The 20,423-nt window shown below is 40.1% G+C and overlaps 1 long non-coding RNA gene across 1 annotated transcript; it reads left to right on the forward strand.

Moving 5' to 3' along the window:
• The first annotated feature begins 227 nt into the window (after positions 1 to 227).
• Positions 228 to 20,187, forward strand: LOC113624597 (uncharacterized). Its single transcript, XR_003434399.1, has 3 exons — positions 228 to 331; positions 17,388 to 18,467; positions 19,581 to 20,187. It is a non-coding gene; the product is annotated as an uncharacterized LOC113624597 (long non-coding RNA).
• Positions 20,188 to 20,423: the final 236 nt, after the last annotated feature.

The following is a 20,423-nucleotide window of genomic DNA, read 5'->3' on the forward strand; positions in this document are numbered from 1 at the left end:
TTGAACAACCCTACCTAAGAAAACCGTGTAGGAGGGAGAGAAGGAGACTCTTGGAATGGGAGGAAATTCCAGTTCAGTCTGGTTTACAGAAACTTCAACCACAAGCTCTTTTCAAAAGAATATCAGGATTCAAGCATGACATCATCTAAAGAAATGCTCATTGGTGTTCAGACCCTGACTGGCTGGGATCTGGTTCTCTTTATTTAACCCTTTCTCAGCTATTACCCGTTTAACTTTGGGAATACACTTTTCATGTTGTTTGCAGCAGCAGTAAGCACTGGAGCAGAAAACACTGGAACGCAGTTGCTTTCTATAAACTCCTCACCTCAGTGTAAATTTTTATGCTTAGAGTGTCAGAAGTTATTTCAAATGCTTTGTTGCTATGTAGTTGCAAAAGCAGCATTACTGAGAGAAATGCTTCAATTAAAGCCTTTGAAAAATAGAGGACATCAAGTCATTGTGTGGTTATCTTCTCCACCTTAGTCTCCTTTCTCTTATTTTTATCCCAGTTTTATCGAAATATAATTGACACATAATATATTGTGTATGTTTAAGGTGTACAACATAAAGATTGGATACAAATATATATTACAAAATGATTACCACAATATAGTTAGTTAGCACATCCACCACCCCACATAGTTACGTGTGTGTGTGTGTGTGTGTGTGTGGTAAGAACATTTAAGATCTACTCTCTCAGCAACTTTCAAGTATACAATACAGTACTGTTAACTATAGTACCATGTTGTACGTTAGATTCCCAGAACTTATTCATCTTATAACTGGAAGTTTGTACCCTTTGACCAGTGTCTCCCCATTTCCTCTACGCACCAGCACCTGACAACCACCATTCTACTCCCTTTATCTATGAGTTTGACTTTTTTAGATTCCTCAGATAAGTGAGATCATACAGTATTTGTCTTTCTCTGTCTGCCTTATTTTGTTTAGCGTAATACCCTCAAGGTCCACCTATGTTGTTGCAAATGGCAGGATTTCCTTTACTTTCAGAGCTGAATAATATTCCCTTGTATACATATATCACATTATCTTTATCCATGCATCCTTTCATGGACACATAGGTTGTTTCTATACCTTGGCTATTGTGAGTAATACTGCAATGAACATGGGAGTGCAGATATCTCTTCAAGACAATAATTTCATTTCTTTCAGATATATACCCAGAAATGAGACTCCTGGATCATATGGTAGTTCTATTTGTAATCTTTTGAGGAATTCTTTCATACTGTTTTTCATAGTGGCTATACCAATTTACACTCCCACCAACAGTGTATAAGGGTTCCCTTTTCTCCACATCCTTGCCAACACCTGTTGTCTCTTGTATTTTTGATAACAGCCATTCTAACAGTGTGAGATGATATCTTCTTGTGATTTTGATTGGCATTTCCCTGATTATTAGTGATGTTGTGCATATTTTCATGTACCTGTTGGTCATTTGTATGTATTTTTTTTGGAAAAAAATGTCTATTCAAGTCCTGCCCCTATCTTTAAATCAGATTATCTGGCTTTTTAAAATTTGTCTGTTTTGTTTTGCTATTGGGTTGTGTGAGTTCCTTATGTATTTTGGATGTTAACCCCTTGTCAGATATATGGTTTGCAAATATTTTCTCCTATTCCATAGGTTGCCTTTTCATTTTGTTGATGTTTCTTTTACTGTGTAGAAACTTTTTCATTTGATATAGTCCCACTTATTTATTTTTGCTTTTGTTGCTTGTGCTTTTGGTGTCATATCCAAGAAATCATTCCTAAGACCACTGTAAAGATTTTTCCCTATGTTTTCTTTTAGGTGTTTTATGAATTCAGGTCTTTCTTACATTTAAATCATTAATCTATTTCACATTAATTTTTGAGTGGTGTTAAGACAGGAGTCCAACTATATTCTTTTGAATGTGAATATCCAGTGTTCCCAGAACAATTTATTGAAGAGATTATCCTTTCCCTATTGAGTATTCTTGGATCCCTTGCCAAATATTAGTTGACCATATATGTGTGGGTTTATTTCTGGGCTCTCAATTCTGTTCCATTGATCTAAGAGTCTGTTTTATGCCAGAACATACTTTTTTGATTACTATAGTTTTGTAATATAGTTTGAAGTCAGGGACTGTGATGCCTCCAGCTTTGTTCTTCTTTCTCAAGATTGCTTTGGCTATTTGGGGTCTTTTGTGGTTTCATACAAATTTTAGGAACATTTGTTCTATTTCTGTGAAAAATGCCTTTGGAATTTTTATAGAAATTGCACTGTTCTATACATAGCTTTGGGTAATAAGGTCAGTTCCCTTTCTCTTATAATCACACTCTTACCTTTTGGGTTAACATTTATGTCAGATTATTGCTTTACCTTGTCATTATGGATGGATATTAAAATTACAGGCTTATAACTAAGCAGCTATTTGCAAAAACTGAAGTAACGTATTATGACCACCAAAGAGATGTAAGTATTTTGGCTGAATGGTGCTAATTTTATTTGGATATTCCCCACTTTATCTAGGAAAAGGCACTGATACAGTTAATGATTTCAAAAATATACCATTCTGGAATTAGCCTTTATTCTTCCTGTCTTCTCACTGGATGCTTGAATGGAACCAGATAGACACAGGCAGTAATTGTGGGTCAGAGTGATAAAATGACTCATAATATTGAGCTTAATAGTTGTGAAACCTAGGGATATTATCTTGATTTCATATCATTTTCACTGCCTTCTACTGGTAATATAGGAAATATGTGATTTCCAGTTAATAAATTCAAACCCTCCCTATTTCAATCATCTTTTGGTTTTCATAACATCTCTGGAGATAAAAGAGACAACTATCAGAGGCAAGAAACACAGGTCTAGAGGCATGAAGAGCTGTATACAATAAAGGAACATAGGGATGAGAATATGGGCACTTTGATCCCACAGCCACTGGCAAGACGATTGATGGATGAAACATAACTGTCAGCCAGTAGACTAAGGAGGAAGGAGCTACTTCTTGAGCTTTTCAAACATGATGAGCTTACTCTCCCCTCTGGTTCTATTACTACCAAAACAATCATAAGACTTGACCCCACCAGTCAGGATTTGGTCCCTAAAGATATGAAGAGAAGGGTGGGAAGGCAAGACCCCCCCTGTGGTTGACTGTCAGAGGAGATAGGAAGTTCAGACAAAGAGAGTATGAATAGCTGGGGAGCATTAGCTGTCTCTTTACCCTCTTCCACACTGGGACCTGCATTTCAACTAATACAGAATTGGTGGTTGACTCAGAATGACATAGTGTTTAACATTGTCAAAGTAGTTGTGTTTGAAAAGGTAACAGTTGTATGTTCTTTACCTGGTTCAACAATATTCCCTTGTCCCCTGTGAAAGCCGTTTTCTAGAATAAAGACTCCCTCTAGCCCAAAGCTCAAAATTAGCAGTCATATTGAATAGTAAAAACAAATCAACAAACTGCTATGCATTTGATTCAGTTTATAAATCCACTGTCTTTCAAATATCCATGTTGTAAAGCAGGTTCTTCAGGAAACAGACACTGAGAGCATGTACTGGGTAGTACCCTGCCTTTTGGAGAAGGGAAGGCAATAGGATTGGGGAGAGGGCAGAGTCAATGTGTGACGGTCCCAAGAAAAGCCTCAGGTTACTGTGACACTTGTCACAGAGCCCTTTGGGGATCCCTGAAGCTGGACTTGCCTTGCAGAGTTGTCCTGAGTTGGCACTAGAAGACTGGGTCTTTATACCCTTGCAGTGACAAGTCATGGGATGTGGGTGACCCTGTGACCCTGGGTGAGGTGGCTTTCTAGGGCAAGTCCTAGAGAAGGACTCAGCTGAGAGCTGTAAGTGGTCAGTACAGCAGGTAGCTGAGGGAATGTGTATCTCAGTCCTGGAGGATGGATTTGGGCAGTGTATTACAGCATCCACTAAAATACAAATTAGACTTTTAAAGTTATTTAATTCTTTCAAAAGTTGCCAGAGTGTACCAGAGTTATAAAGACTTCAGAGAGATCCTTCAATGGCCCAGAGATGGCAGATCCCTTAGAAATTATAAGGCAAGTCTCTTTTTTGGAACCTTTTTACTCATCAAACAAATAGATTTTCCGTTTACTGTATGGTAGCAAAAACACAGGGGCTGTTGTGGTTTTTGATATGTAGGGTGTTTGGGGGGACTGGGGCAGGAGTGTAGCTGCCTCCGTACAATCTGCTTGGAAGAATAAAAAGTGGTTGGCTTAACCTTCACCACCCCAGCTTGAGTCCACATTCTTAGAAGATGAGCTAAAGGTTGAATTCTGGATCTTTCTGTGTAAGAGGGGGGAAAAATCTGCTGCCAAGTACAGGAGCACTGGAGCCTTGAGACGGAATCCAAAAACTGGTTGTGGATGAGGAATAATGCCTTATATGGCGTGACTGTTCGGAGCCACTTCAGGGAGCTGGGGGATCATCGTGGCATTGCTTATGATAATCAAGGGCTGTCTGAGATTCAGGAGGTGAAGCAAGAAGATATGTGTGCCTAATGTTGAAGAAAAGCATTTCTATGTCTGTTAACATTTATGGTGTCCGATTGAGTGGGTTAGCAAAATAAAGACAGATGGCAACAGATTAATGCGAACATTTACTATACCTACAATACTGTGCCCACTCCAGCTGAAGCTCTCCTGCTTAACTTCCTCTACAACTCACAGTCAAATGTCACTTAGTGACCCTGAAGAGAAGAGCAATTTATGATGGATCAGGAATCAGGATTAACCATACATTTATCATGGAATGAGGAATCAGAAACTTCATTTAATGTATAAGTGATGTTTGTCTGGGGCTGGTGGATCATTACTTTGCAATCACTCCTTGTGTTAGGAAGCAGGAATTGATTAGCCTAGGGTCATTAAGTCCATCCCCTGCCTCCAGGCTGTACAGTTTGTGTAAATGGTTCCAGCTGGATATGCCTTTATGCTATTCTTAAGGAGCTCCTGAAGAGGAAATTACGAGATGTCCCTGAGGAGCACATTGTGAGGGTCTCACAGTCTTAAGCTCCAAGAAGTTCTTTTCCATATTTAAGGAGCACTGGAGGAGGGAGTCATAATATCTGGGCTCTCCTACTAACTCTATTAACTCTATTGTGACTTAATTTTTCCTATGTAAGAGATGAGTAAAAGTATTTCTCTAGACAACTCCAGCACCCCTCCAACACTGTCAGGAGGATCAAAGGAGACAGTGATATGGAGAACACTACTGTGTTTCTAAATTAGGTCATGATGTACCAATTCAAGGTACAAATTGAGATCAATTAGATGCAATTAAGGACTGATCAGGTCATAGAGAAGCAGATGTGATTAGGAGTGAAAAGCCTCAGTGAGTTTAGATTGAGGACAGGTCTAAGATGATGTTTATCATGCCTACAGTAGAACATCAGGTGTATTTGACTTGGTCATGTTCAAGTCTATTGCTTTCATCACAATGTGATACCAAAGGTTATATTATCTGGTATGGGCGTTTCAGTTATCATTGTTGGGTTTAAGTACCATTTGGAATGATTTTTGTTTCTTGCTTTAAGATGCTCAGGGACCTGGAGTGCACTGTCCTGTGTTTGTCTGAATCCGATTACTTGTAGGACAGTGTGGGTTTGGTGTTGAACCAGAAACCTACCCACTCATTGCACATGTGTTTCCATATCCCATAATGAAAAATTCATTGTAGATTCAAGCCTCTGATAAATGGTGGTAAATTTTTTCCAACGTTGGAATTTTTCTAATGTCTGATAAATGTCTTTCATAATTCACCAAAGCTTTTAGAGCACAAGAGAACATCCATTATAAAGCAGAGATATGAATTCTCCCTGTATATGCCTCTGATATGAACTCACCTTTGCTTTGCTGGCGTTCGAGTTGGGGCCATTTTGTTGTTGCTGCCCAATGGGCTACGCAGTTGCACTGGAAGTGTTGTGACCCCCTCTCCTTCGACTCTTGGACACAATTTGTCCTGTCTCTTTCACCCTTGGAGAGCCTCACAGCTAGTCTTCATGATACCCGATATCATTTTGATGATAAATGAAGGCCTTTCTTAAAGTACAGTATCTCTATCCTGCGATGGTGAACGGAAAACCTCCTCCAAGGATGATGCACTTCCTATTAGTCGCAGTTATTGCAGTCATTTCTGCTCTTTGATTTTTGCATTTCCTAACGTTTGGGTATATTTCTTTCTTTCCTTTTCTATTTGATTTCTGGGGCTTTACAGCAGAGTTTGTTTGAAGCTCCTGTCTTTCAGAGGCCTTTTAAAGTTTGTTTTTAAAGTAATGAATGGAGGCTTATATAAACAACAAATTGTGAGGACTGAAAATAACATAACGATATATGATATTTGGAATAGCACCTCATGACTTACAAAGTACTTCTATTACCAAGATCAGCCCTTGTTTCATTTATGCTCACATTGGTGCTGCAAGGTAGATAAAGGAAAATATCAGAAACTGGGCTTAATAAATTTAGATGTTTTGTTCATTTTCTTATTTCTACCAAGTGATGGTGCCAGTATTCAAACTCAAGTCTTCTGATTATTTGTCCATGTCTTTCAACTTGATCACAGTGTTTAGTAGTAAATAAAACTTGCAATGATGTTTATTTGACACATTTAACAGTATGACTGTGGATGACTGGGCTGCCCGGCCTTTAGACAGCTGTGGTAAGTTACACAAATGAAAAGGGTAAGTGTGTTTCAGGCACAAGTCAACATTTGTAGAGGTGGTTGGAGAGTGAGCGGAGAAGGAGAGACAAAGAGGTTGTGGCTCCCAGCAGTCCTTCCTTGCAGGCGTCAGGGGATGAGCCTTCCATGCAGGCTCATCTTAGGGAGGTGGCTGTCCTGCCTCAAGTCAGTTCTGGAGCCCCAGGCTTGGCAAGAAAGACAGGGTGGAGGGTGGCGTGGTGAACATCTTCCCTTTCACAGCACTTGCTTTGGGCCTGCCACTTTTCACTTCTAGGAGACAGAAAAAAAGTAGATGCCTCAGAGAAGCTTATTTTAGGGTTTAGTAGGTGACTTTGGTGACAAGTTTACATCTGCAATGGTTAGTTTCATGTGTCAACTTGATTGGACCACAGGGTACCCAGATATTTGGTCAAACATTGTGTTGCTATGTCTGTTGGGGGGGGGTTGGATAAGATTAACAGTTAATCATAAGACTGGGTGAAATGGATTGCCCTCTCCAATGTGGGAGGGCCTTATTCAATCAGTTGAAGGTGTGAGTAGAACAAAAAGGCTGACCATCCCCTGAGTAAGAGAGAATCCCTCCTGCCCGACCACTTTCGTACTGGGACATCAGCTGTTGTTCACCTTTCCATTCAAAGTGAAGCATCAGTTTTTCTTGAGTCTCAGGTCTGCTAGCCTTCCAATCGGAACCACACCATCAGCTCTCCTGTGTCCCCAGCTTGTGGACTGAGGTTCTTGGGAATTCTCAGCTGTCATAATCATGTGGGCCAATTCCTTATAATAAATCTCTTCCCAGATGTACATCTTGTTGGCTCTGTTTCTTTGGAGAACCCTGACTAATATAACATCCTTCCAATAAGATAGGTGGTACATAGCAAATGACGAGGCAGACGCGGCAGTGGTGAGTGAGCTGTTGGAGGTTTGGGAAAGGGGAATGGGGTCCTGGCAGGGAGGACACTCAAGAAACAGGACACAAAAATGCAGAAACAGCTACACTCTCCATACAATGTATGGGTGTGATTTCTGAACTTTGCTGTGCAGGAAGTGTTGCTGGGGAAGTGGTGAATGGAAAGAGCAGGAGGGGGAAGGCAACTTGGGAGCATGAATAAGGAGGACTGGGCCAGGTTCCACGGCAAGGGTCTTGCACAGTCATAGAACAATATAAAATGTGCTGGGGTGGGGAGAATGGGAGAGAAGTAAAGAGGGTGAGAGAGCCATTCTGAGAGGGTAAGAGAAGGGCATATAGACAACATCTCAAAGACTGAACTTTGTCTTTTTTTTTTTGCGCTACGTGGGCCTCTCACTGTTGTGGCCTCTCCCGTTGCAGAGCACAGGCTCCGGACGCGCAGGCTCAGCGGCCGTGGCTCACGGGCGCAGCTGCCCCGCGGCATGTGGGATCTTCCCGGACCTGGGCACGAACCCGTGTCCCCTGCATCAGCAGGCGGACTCTCAACCACTGCGCCACCAGGGAAGCCCTGAACTTTGTCTTTATCCAGCTTTGCTTGCTCCTTTCCTAGAGATGAAAACAACTGCCATTTCACTCTGTCAAATCAAATTTACCTTATTTTAACTCAAGCCAGCAAATATTTTCTCATTCATTTACTCCACACATACTTATTGAGTGCTTACTGTGTACCAGGCATGGTTCTAAAGTACTGGGGATATAACAGACCAAACAGATAAAATTCCCTGCCATCGCGGGGCTGCCCATCACAGAAAAATAAGCATCTACCCTTCCGTACCTTACCCTGGCTCGTACTCTAGTAAAAGCCAACATTCTGAACAGACAAGACAGGCTCTGCTCTGAAGGAGCTTATAGTCCAATAGGGTGATTTAGACATGCACAAATAATGATCATAGCATAATTTGACATGTGGGAAGAAGTCTGAGGGAATGAGAATTACGCCCTCCTAATTTTACTTGACCCACTTTGAGATCTTTCTCTTAAGCCATATGATTACTTAGTGAATAAAAAGTACAAACTGCATTTGGCAACCGTTATTTCTCTTTATCCTCCGAACAATCCTTCGAGTTAGGTAAAACAGCGATTATTATTTGCAAGTTTGGGGAAAATGAGTGCTCAAATGTTAATGGTCCTATTTTTATGCAGAGTTTTATATTTCCATTTCATGTCAGACCACACATCCTGCCTTTCTTAACCTCTCCCACTGGAAGAAGTGAAGCATTGTGTGCCAGGTACTTGGTAAGACAGTGGCAGCAAGCTGGCTCTGAGGGGTTACTAATCACAGTCAGCCAGGTGGATACAAGGGAAAATATGGTGTGGTGGATGTGGGAGTGGTATTTTGTCCTGTAATTGGCCATGCATGCCCAATTTATGTGTAATCAATGTGAGGGAGGAATGTTATATGATATTAAAATTTTCTAGGGAATATTTCCCCTCCACCTACAGACAACCTTTAACATACATAGATAGATGTATGGCTCTTTCCCTGTCAAGCAGGTCCCATAAAAGGGAGGATGAACAGTGGGAATGGAAGGCAGCAGCCTTAAGGGGCAGGCTTCCTAGCAGTCCTCTTTTGGGAGAAAAGGAGGAAGGAGGGGAATGAGGACCAGTTCTCCCAGGATGCTCCTAGAACAGACCCAAGGAATTGCTGCTGTTCAAAAGTCAAGGAGACTGAAGAACAAAGACTCAGATTTTACCTAACAACTTGTGTTTAGAAGAGTTTAGCATCCCTTTCACCCTCACCATCCTCCTGAGAGGTAGACGGAATAGGTACTGATAGTCTCACGTTATGGAAGAGGAACCTGAGACTGAGACCTTAAGTAATTTATGGGGACTATAGACGAGTACAAGTGGAGTAGAGATTTGAATTCAAGTATATCTGACATTTAAGCCTTAGATTTCTTTTCCTATGCTACAGTGTTTCCTCTCATGAATAAAAAGTGAGGAGGAATCAGTGATTAAATTAAATATTGTAAGTAATTATTTGTGTATTTAAATTTAATTATTTTGCAAGCCAGCATTACACTTACTCATAGTACTGTTTTTATTCTTAATTGTGGCTTGCAGAGTCTAAGGGTAATAGTCCTCAACCTCATTGCTCACCTGGAGCTTCTCAAAAACATAGGATGTGTGTGTGTGTGTGTGTGTGTGTGTGTGTGTGTGTGTGTGTGTGTAGGGGTTGGCGTGGAGGCAGTTAGCTATACCTTTTATACTGAGTCAGAATTTCTAGGAGGTGGAATGTAGTGTTTCCCAGGTTATTCTGATAGGCAGCCAGGTTTCGAAGCTACTGTTAGGTCTTATGCTTAAGCTGAGTCTGGCTCTGTCGGAGTATGGCTGACCAAGCCTCCCCAAAAGGTGCCCAAATGGTGACCATGCTTATATGTATTCATAACTTAACAAGGCCCATTCTTGATTGACATACATGGAACAACTTAGCAGAACTCTGAGATAATCCCGATGACCCGTGTCCTGTATATTCCTCTCCCCTTGAGTGTGGCCTAGACCTGCGAATATGATGAGATAGTCACTCCCTTGGTTAGGTTACATGATGCTATAAAGGTAAATGGATTTTCCTGATGTGATTAAGGTCCCCAATCAGTTGACTTTAAGTTAACAAAAGGAGGATTATTTTGGGTGGGCCTGACCTAATTAAATAAGCCATTTAAAAGAAAGTCTAGAAATTGGGGTCAGAAAAAACAGCAGAGGTGTCCTCCTGTTAGCTGTGAAGAAGCAAGCTCCCAGTCATGGTGAGGGCCATTAGGTAGGGAAGGGTGGGTGCCCTCTACAAACTGAGGGTCTCAGTCCTACTACCTCAAGGAATTGAATTCTTCTGACAGTCAGATAACTTGGAAGGGTACACAGAGGCCCAGATGAGATCTGCAGCCCTGGCTGACATCTTAATTTTAGCCTGGTGATACACTGAGCAGAATACCCAACTCATCGGTGCCTAGACGCCTGTCCTGTGGGAACCATGAGATAATAAATTTGTGTTGTTTTAAGCTTTTCAGTTTGTGGTAATTTGTTATGCAACAATAAAAAAAATGATACAAATATTAAAGTAAAATAAAGATTTTCTAGGACAATGGCTAATAAACTGCAAATATCTTGGAATTATTTAAGTGCTTTTCTTTTTTCTAAGTTAAAGGGAACCACATAGTCACAAAACAAGCAAACAAAGTTTCAGTGTTAGACACATTTGCAATCAAATCTTCATTTACCTCTAACCCATGTTGTTGTTGTTGTTGTGTGTGTGTGTGTGTGTGTGTATGTGTGTGAGTGAGAGAGAGAGAAAGAAAGAGAGAGGGAAGTATGGATAAGTTAAATTTTATTATAGTTTTTAAATTGAGATATAGTTCACAAACCACAAAATTCACCCCTTTAACCTATACAGTTCAGTGTTTTTTTATTGTATTCACAAGGCTGTGCACCTAACATCACTATCTAATTCCAGATATTTTTATCACTCCCCAAAAGAAACCCTGTGCCCCTTAGCAATCACTACCCATTTCTCCCTCTCTATAACTCTTGCAATCGCAAATCTATTTTCTCTCTTTGGATCTGTCTATTCTGGACATGTCATATACATGGAATCATATAATATGTGGCCTGTTGTGCCTGGTTTCTTTCATTGAGCATAATGTTTTCAAGATTCATCTGTTATATAATAAACAAAATGTGTTATATCCATACAATTGATATTATTCAGCCACAAAAGAAATAAAATACACTTTTCCTTTATGGATTTTGTTTTTCTGTTGTTAGGTACATATATTTTTATAATGATGTCATCTTGATTGATTGATATTTTAATCATTTAAAAACATTCTTTATTGTCTGTAGTAACACCTTTTATTTTAAAGTTTATTATTTCTGATATTAGTATGGCCATTCAAGCTCTCTTCTAGTTGCTATTTGTATAATAGATCTTTTTCTGTATTTTTACTTTCAAACTATTTTCTCCTTTGACTCTAAAGTTTGTCACTTGTAGATATCATATAGTTAAATCATGCTTTTTAAAATCCAGCCTGCTAATCTTTGTCTTTTATTGGAGTGTTTAATCCATTTACATTTAATGTAATTACTAAGGTAGGATTGATGTCTGCTATTTTCCTATTAGTTTTCTGTGTGACTTATGTCTTTCTTGTTCCTTTTTTGTTCTATTAGTGACATATGTTACATAGATATTTTTTACTGTGGCATTTTAATATCCTTGTTGTTTCTTTTAGTATATTTTTTGAGTTATTTCCTTAATGGTTGCCATGGTGATTACAATTAACATTATAATTGATCACAATTTAGTTTGTATGAATACAAACTTAATTTCAATATTATACAAACATTTTGTTCCTAGCTGCATTTCCTCTCCTCTCCTTTGTCATATTTTTGTCATAAAAATGACATCTTTGTGCATTATTTGCTTATCAACGGAGTTATAATTATTGCTTTACACAGTTGTCTTTTACTCTTATAGGAGAAGAAAATAATTACAAACAGAAAATACAGTTAAACTGTTTTTATATTTACCTATGTATCTACCTTTACCAGTATTTTCTATTTTTTCATGTGGATTTGATTTATTTTCTAGTATCCTTTCATTTCATCATGATAGACTCCCTTCAGTATTTCTTGTAGGGAAGGTCAGCTAGTGACAAATTCTCTCAGTTTTTGTTCATCTGACAATATTTTAATTTCTCCTTCATTTTGAAGGATAGTTTTGCTAGATATAGAATTCTTGCTTGATAATTCTTTTTCTTTTAGCACTTTGAATATGTTATTCCACTGCCTTCTGGCCTCCATGATTTCTGATAAAAACTGGATATTAATCTTGATGATTTCTTGTACATGATGATTTATTGTACCTTCTCTTGCTGTTTTCAAGATCTTCTCTTTGCCTTTCCATAATTTGATTATAATGTATCAAGGTGTGGATCTCTTTGAGTTTATCCTATATATAGTTCATTGAGCTTCTTGAAGGTGTAAATGAATGTTTTATAAATCATATTTGAGGGGTTTCTGGTCATCATTTCTTCAAATATTCCTCCTGTCATTTTCAGTCTTCTCCTACTGGGACTCCTGTTATGCACATGTTGGTACCCTTTTGTTGTGCCATAAGAATCGGAGACTGTTCATTTTCCTTTATTCTTTTTCTTTTTTATTCTTTAGACTGGATAATCTTGACTGACCTATTGCCAAGTTCTCTGATTCTTTCTTCTGCCAGCTCAAGTCTGATATTGAGCCCCTCTAGTAACTTTTTATCTCTATTATTGCACTTTTTAACTCCAGAATATCTATTTGTGCTTTTAAAAATAAAAATGTCTATCTACTGATATTTTCTATTTGGTGAGACATTATTCTCATACTTTTCTTTAGATGTGTTGCCCATCAGGTTTTGAACATATTTAAAATATCTGATTTAAAGTCTCTGTCTAGTAAGTCTAACATCTGGATTTCATCAGGGACAGTTTCTCCTGATTGACGTTTTTCCTATGCAGGGACCATACTTTCTTGTTTCTTTGCATGTTTCACAGTTTTTTTGTTGAGAAATAGACATTTTAAATAATACAATATGGCAACTCTGGAAATCAAACCCAGAAGTTATTGTTGTTTGTTTGTTTAGGGACCCTCTTGAACTAATTATGTAATCTCTGTTTTCTTTGTCATGTTTAGCCACTAATATCTCTGCACAGTTAGCTTGGTGGCAAGATAATAATAGTAAAGTTATTTTCTTAAATGCCTGGAACCAATAAGACTCTCAGTCTTTGTTGAAGGGCTTTGTCTGTGTATTGGGGTACATCTTCAAATCTCAGCTTGGTAGTTTACAACTTTGCATAACCCTTCACTTCTTGCTTCCACAGAGCCTCAAGGTTAGCCAGAAATGGGAGTGTAGGGCCTTCTCACACACTGGGGATGTGTGCAGCCCTATGCACGCACATGGGTTTCTAGATTCTCAGAAATATGTCAGAGATTTTTAAAGCCTCAGTGAATATTTCCTTATGATTTTTCTTTTAAGTTTTTTGGTTAGCTTCTTGTATTCCCCAATTTTTATCCCTTTCTCAGGCAACTGAAATGTTATACAGTTGCTGCTGATTTATTTATTTATTTTTTGGCTGTGACACATGGCATGTGGGATCTTAGTTCCCCAACCAGGGATCAAACCCATGCCCCCTGCAGTGGAAGTGCAGAGTCCTATCCACTGGACTGCCAGGAAATTCCCAGTTGCTGATTGTTTTTGATAAACATTTTCAGGGAAAAGGCTGTTCACACTAAGTGAGCTCTGATTCAGGTCAAATAAAGACAGTCTTTCATGTGGGATTTCCTGGGAACTGGCAGACTGGAATGACAGTTCTCTGGGAACCCTCCTGTGGCTGTTAGTCCAGTGATTTTTATTGTAACTCTGGGGCTGTTGGTTTTCAAGTTTGTATCAGCACTGAGAAGAGGGGGATGGAAACAGGGCAAGTCATAACACCATAAAGCTTGATTTTCTTATGGGGATTCAGCTGTTTTTCTTGAGTAAACAATCCTCATTGCAAATGTTTGGTTAATTTCCAGAGTTTTGAAATATTTAATTTTGACCATTTTGCCAGTGTTCTTTTTGCTTTATGAAGAGGCAGATTTTTGGAGATCCTTTCTCTTCCATTCCCATTGACATCATCATCTTTATTTTAAAGAATAAATCATGTTTACTCTTTAACAAATTTCTTAAGATTCCATACTTCCTCTTTTTGTAAAGTGGACTAATAATACCTGACCTGCCTTATTTTAGATTTACGGTAAGAACTAAATAGAGTAATACAAAGAACATAAAGAGTTCAAAATAAGGACAAGTTGAAATTGAACATACAATTTTAATTGTATTATTTTTATTGTGTTATTGTCCTTTTGTTGAGATATCTATATCCATATAGTGCTCTGGCAGAGATGCCTGGCTCTCCTCAACATTTGTGCTTCCTTTTCCAGGGTGTAGAGTTGTCTCTTGGAAATGATTTCCTGGCCACAGACTGTATTTTCAGCTCCCTACCCCTTATATCTAAGGGAATCATGCAATTGATTTTCACCAATGGATTTTATGCAACGTGTTGATGCTGAGTTACGGGCATTAAGAAACAGTATGCCTCTCTTCCCCCTTCTCCCAGTTCGATGCAAAAGAGCATGGTGACTTTGAGGGTCACATGTTAAATATAGCAGAGCTACAGGAGGGAATGAGTCTGGCATCCTAGATTATTACTTGAAAAAGCACCCATCCTAGTTTTTTTTTTTTTTTATTTTGGTGAGTGAGAAATAAATTGTTTTGTTTGATCTATTAATGAATTTTTGGGTTCTTTTGTTACAACAGATAGAGTTACCTTAATACAAGAGGCAGTTCCATGAAAGCACTGTTGGGTAAAATTATTTTACCTAATCTTGTATATCTGAGGATCTCAGAGTGAGGGTCTACACTGTATAGGTAGTCAATGTGGGTATACCTAGACTCTATTCTCTGGGCTGGTTTAATGAACTGGTGAAACTCCCTTTAGACAGAGGAGAGAATTAATAGCTGTCAGGTTGGGGTTGATGACTTGTCCCCCAAGGAGAAGACCCTCCCAAGAATAAATGACTAGCCTTTAACTTCCTAGATAATATGTTAGACTGAGGAAGAATGGGTTCCTTTTATGTAGGTCCAGGAAGGCTTCTCTAGGCCAAGGTCAGAATCTTAAAAGAGACTATGTCAAGGGTGGAAATACCTGCCTAGAAGATTGATGTCAATTTTAACACGTGGAGAGTCATTCTGGGAGTCAGGAATAGCAGAGAAATTTGAGCAAATGCCATAGGTGGTAGTGGAGGAGGCTTGCAGTGATTTGGGACACGTATGAGACTCCCCAGGGATTCCTTGAATCAAAATGGGCTATGGAATCTCGATATTTTGCTAGCGAGGGTTATGTAAAGGACTGTTCTTCTGTTGCTTTATCGTGACATACATTTCTGATTGAACCATCAGGCTTCTGAAACCTGAGGAAATTGCGGCACACACACACACACACACATGCTATGATGAGCTGGGTTATACAACTTATAATGGAGGCAGAAAAAGACGCTGTGATTTGAGTCGGTCCTTTGCTCCTTCTTTTTTATTGTCTGAAGTTTCCTTTTTCTTTTCTAATTGTATGACCACTGGGACTAGAGATCCCATGGATGGAGTTCTGAGAAATCCAGTGGAATGTTGTAATAAGAATCTGTTTCCTATTGATCTTCTCCCCTCCCAGTAAGCTTGTATTTGGATTGCTTTGGGCGTGGGGGGAATGGGGCAAGAGCAAACATCCAGTAACTTACATTTTCAGGAGCTTTGTGTTTCTACTCAGAAACTCAGTGAACTGATCATGATGGCAAGCAGAGGTTAAATCTCCATCTCATCATCAAACTGGGAAGAATAAAGCATTTGTATTCAGTCACACAATGTGGAATGAGGGCAGCTCTTAAAATGATTGCTCAGGGTGCTTTTTCACATAGCCTCTGTTTAGCTGTATGTGACAGCCTGCTCAAAGAGAAACTTTTGACTAGATATATAATAAATGGGAAATGCCCTTGGGAAAAGGGAAACACCTGTTTTTCCCCCACTTAGTTCAATTCCTACCCATTAATTACTCAGGAATACTTAGCTGGCAGACATGAACTGTACAGCCCTGCCTCCCCTCCTGCTGCACCCCATTCTCCTAGCCCCTGCCCCAATACAAGTCCCTTTGGCATTTTAAAAATTAAGAGCTATTTTTTCTTCCCCTTTGGCCAACGGTTTGCTTTTATACTGTCTCTATGGGGTCATAGGAATACCCTGCCCCTGAACATACACAAACCTGAGTTTGAAAAGCCTGATGTGGGAATGAGCCATAGAAACAAGAGAATGCCTTTGCTTTTGCCGTACGTGGATCTTGGCACTGCCGTGTGGGGAATTTGCCCAGGCTGTTCCACAGCCTCTGCCCTGTGCCCTCGGCGGGCAGGCAGCTGTGCTTTCTTTAGGACGGATGCTTCCAGAGAGTGACCACTCAGAAACCTCAGATGCTTTCCCTTCACAACAGAAGGGCCCTGCCCCAGGGTTTTAGCTGGAGCAAACATTTCAAAGGGAGATGTTTCCTGAACATCCCCTCCCCTCAAATCCATTCTACTCCACACCAGAGCTTTGCAAGAAACTCTTTCACTGCCACCTCCCACAAATGTTTCAAAATGTTTCTTTTTCACTTAATTTACTTTCCAATTTCTTACTCATACTTGGCTCCCGTCTTTACTTCTGTGCCAATTGAAGGTAATATTATTTAATAGTCATAGATACACCTTCCCACACGGGGGCCACATCCTTGTTACATTATAAGTCCACAGCTCCCCATTCTATTCTTTGAAATCAAGAGGAAACCTCCCAACAAAACAGGGCAAGATAATAAGCTTGGCTACTGTTGCTGCAGGAAACACTTCTGGTTGGCTCTGGGCATGGAGCCTCAGCTTTTGGGCTGGGCCTCTGCTTAAATGGAGGGGGCAGTAGAGACCCTGGCTTGCAGCAGCCAGACCCCAGCTCCCTCACCATAAGCCCTTAATTGTTTATTAATGAAGCTTTCGCCAAACACATCTACGCATTGTCTAAACCCTCCGCCCCCAGAGCACATTCCAGCCCGCCCACGAAAGTGCACTGTAGGACCGCTCTCTGAAAAGTCTCATTCCGTCCTTGGCAGAGTTGGTTAGGATTCAAACTTTTCATTTTTTTTTTTTCACTTTTATTGGCAGCACCAGCTAAATATGAGATTGTTTCTGAACCCTTATAAATGGCGGCACAGGTGTCACCACTCAAAGCTGAGCTCGCATCCCTTTGCCTCCACCGCCTGAGAACAGTGTCCCTTTCTGCTCCGCAGCTGGTCTCCAGGCCTCAGAGACAGGAAAACCCGGGTGGAAACTCCTCCCAAACACCCAGTGGATGGAGCAATCCAGCAGGAATAAGCCAACAGTTGCTGCTTGATATTTGAACATCATTTAATGAGTGCCCAGAATTCATCTGTAAATGTACATTGTTAATTTAGGGTCTGCTATTCATTAATTAGGGCTTTAGTGGCAACTGCCATCGAGCTATCTGCAATGTTTAAGGTTACGTCAAGCCCTAGTAAACGGCTTGCTGATAACAGGCTGCATCCATCTTCATTACTCGGCCACTCCTGTCTGACTTCGCTCAGCATCTTCGAAGGGCCATGCCTCTTGGAACTGAAGAATTAAACTTTTATCCAAACCAGATTCTGCTCTTTCACCTCTTCTGATTCCTTGAGTAGTTCCCATTTATTTTGCCTAAATGACATCTGATTACCTAACATGGAGTAGAGCAAGGTCTTAACCTAAAACAGCCTGCAGACCTCAGTTCTCAGCTGGAGAATTCCAGTGGGTTAACGCTAAGGAAATCCTTACATTTCCATTTCATCTGATACCGGGCTCAGTGTAAAAGCAATAGTTTCTGATTTTTCTTCTCATAAGGTTGCAGTTCCAACAGAATTTTTTTTAAAGCCAGAGAAATACAGGAAATTAATTTTAAACCTGGAGAATAAATGTCCTTATTGGTTCGAGTTTACTTTTGCAGTGTTTCTCTCTCTGAAAACATGTATCATTTGAGGCAATCACGGTGCCAAATGAAATAATTCCAACCGTCTAAAGAGCCCTACATTCCGAGCCTCAGCTGTACAAACGCAGTCATGTTGGAGGTACACGCTCAGTCACCCGAGGGGCTCAGAAACCTACACTGCTTTCCTGTTTCTAGGCCCACAGTTGAAGCAGGCAGCTAGGGCAGACATTTAGCGAGATACTGTTCTTAAAGAAACTATATAAGTACAAGTTTGTTTATCCTTCAAACACTAGGTTAGAGGATTTGCATAAAAACTAACTTCCATTGACAGATGGTCTCCATAAGTCGTTGATTCTGAGAAAGGAGAGAGCTACCTGGCATGGCTGTTTAACACATTAGGGAGCTTGCAGGGAGAGCTTACTGCTCCCCTGAACCATGGTTCAATTTTAAGCATCACTGGCTGGGATGGGCTATTTTAACTATGTCGAGAAGTGAGCTCGAGAGCCTCATGCTCAGTGTGTGCAAGGGAGAGGAGAGGAAGAGAATGATATAGCCCAAGGGAGGGTATCTGAAAACCTTTGCACCACTGAGCTGGCACACTTATCGCAGGGTGACAGTCTATACCGCAGGCCTGCAGTGCATTGCTGTTTGAAGTGCATGCTGCCAACTGGCTTAGAAAATGCAGATCCCCTTCTCAGATAGAGAGAGCGAGAGACAGAGCGTCAGCTGACTGACATTCCCAATAATCGGTGTTCCTTGCCTCTGGATGTGGGAGTGTGGATCCCAGCCGGGTCTGCCAGGTTGGAGGTGGCTCTTCCCAGGGAAGGCCATTGTCTCCCAGCTCTCACCACCAGCCCCTCCGGGGCTAGCCTTCCGCTGGAGGGTCCCTACCCCTTTTCACAGGCTGGCAAGAATGCCATCCCGTTTTCTTCTCCTTTGAGTTTGGTAATTAAATTCCACATCACAAAGATTAAAAAAGTGAGTTGTGTTTGTGGATCATCTTCTCGTCCTGTATCTTACCAAACACAAAATAGAAAATGCCCCAGAGACTATGGTGAGGAAAACAAACAAACAAACAACAAACCCAAGGAAACAAAAGGCTTGGTTTATAACATTTAGTCGTGAAGTTATCTACATTATATGCTATTGAAAGAGATAATCTAAAGGCAATGATTTCTTAAATTTACCACAATGATGTGCTGGACACTTAAAGTAAGAGCCCTTTGAAACTGATGTGCTTGAAGGATAAAGCACACTCTTTCTTTGGAAGAGAGAAAGCCAATATATTGTGGAGGCAGAAGGAACAATGGAGGTCAGAGCTGAAGGTCTCTGCTAGAAGCAAGCTATATACAGGTATTTTAATTTTTTTTATTCAGACAGAAACTCTGCTCTAGGACCCGGAGCACTGCATGCAGACTGCTGGTAGGAAAAGTGCTCAATTGTTCAATTTTTATTATTCAATATTGTATTAAAATTTTTTTAGGCTCTTTGGGTCAAGGCGACTTTTAAAAGGTTAAAAGCTATTCAAAAGGGTTACCGTATCCATAAAAGCAAATGAGATTAAGCCTAAAGACTGATGGAGGAAAAACAATAATTTAGATAAACTGCTACCAGCTCAAAAATGTTTTGACTTTTACCAGAGAAAGGGAATTCAGAGATTCTTAGATTGGTTGTCATGTCAAAGAAAGATTCATTAAATTTGAAGCAATTATTTTTGTGCTTTTTATTGTTTGGTGTTTTAGACCAGCTTGCACCTTTCTTTGGTTATATTCTTTATAATGGTTTGGGAAATGTAATTGCATGGCTCCAACTTCCATCTGTCAACTATTGACCTTGCTGGTTGGGCATCTGTAACATCAGACACTGTTGTCATGGAAAGAATTATGATGTTTCAATCGAATGTATTGCAAAGTTAACAAATCCATAACATGATCTGGATCACATGGAAGAGTTTAGAAAATGTGTTTCAGAGACCTCAGGGAAAAGTGAATAGGAGCTGCCCATTAATGTTTATCTCCACTGCTTGCCATTAATTGTGAAATTTATCGTATTACAGCACAAGAGCTTAATTTTACATTTGGTAGCATATAAGTCCAGGCCACTCTCTCACTTCATCCTAGCTTACCCTTCCCCCTCCTCATGTCCTCAAGTCCATTCTCTACATCTGCGTCTTTATTCCTGTCCTGCCCCTAGGTTCTTCAGAACCATTTTTTTGTTTT

The sequence above is a fragment of the Aethalodelphis obliquidens genome, unplaced genomic scaffold (genome assembly GCF_003676395.1).
Source record: "Aethalodelphis obliquidens isolate GAN/ISIS:26980383/991018 unplaced genomic scaffold, ASM367639v1 scaffold13, whole genome shotgun sequence".
In the NCBI taxonomy this organism is placed as follows: Eukaryota; Metazoa; Chordata; class Mammalia; order Artiodactyla; family Delphinidae; genus Aethalodelphis; species Aethalodelphis obliquidens.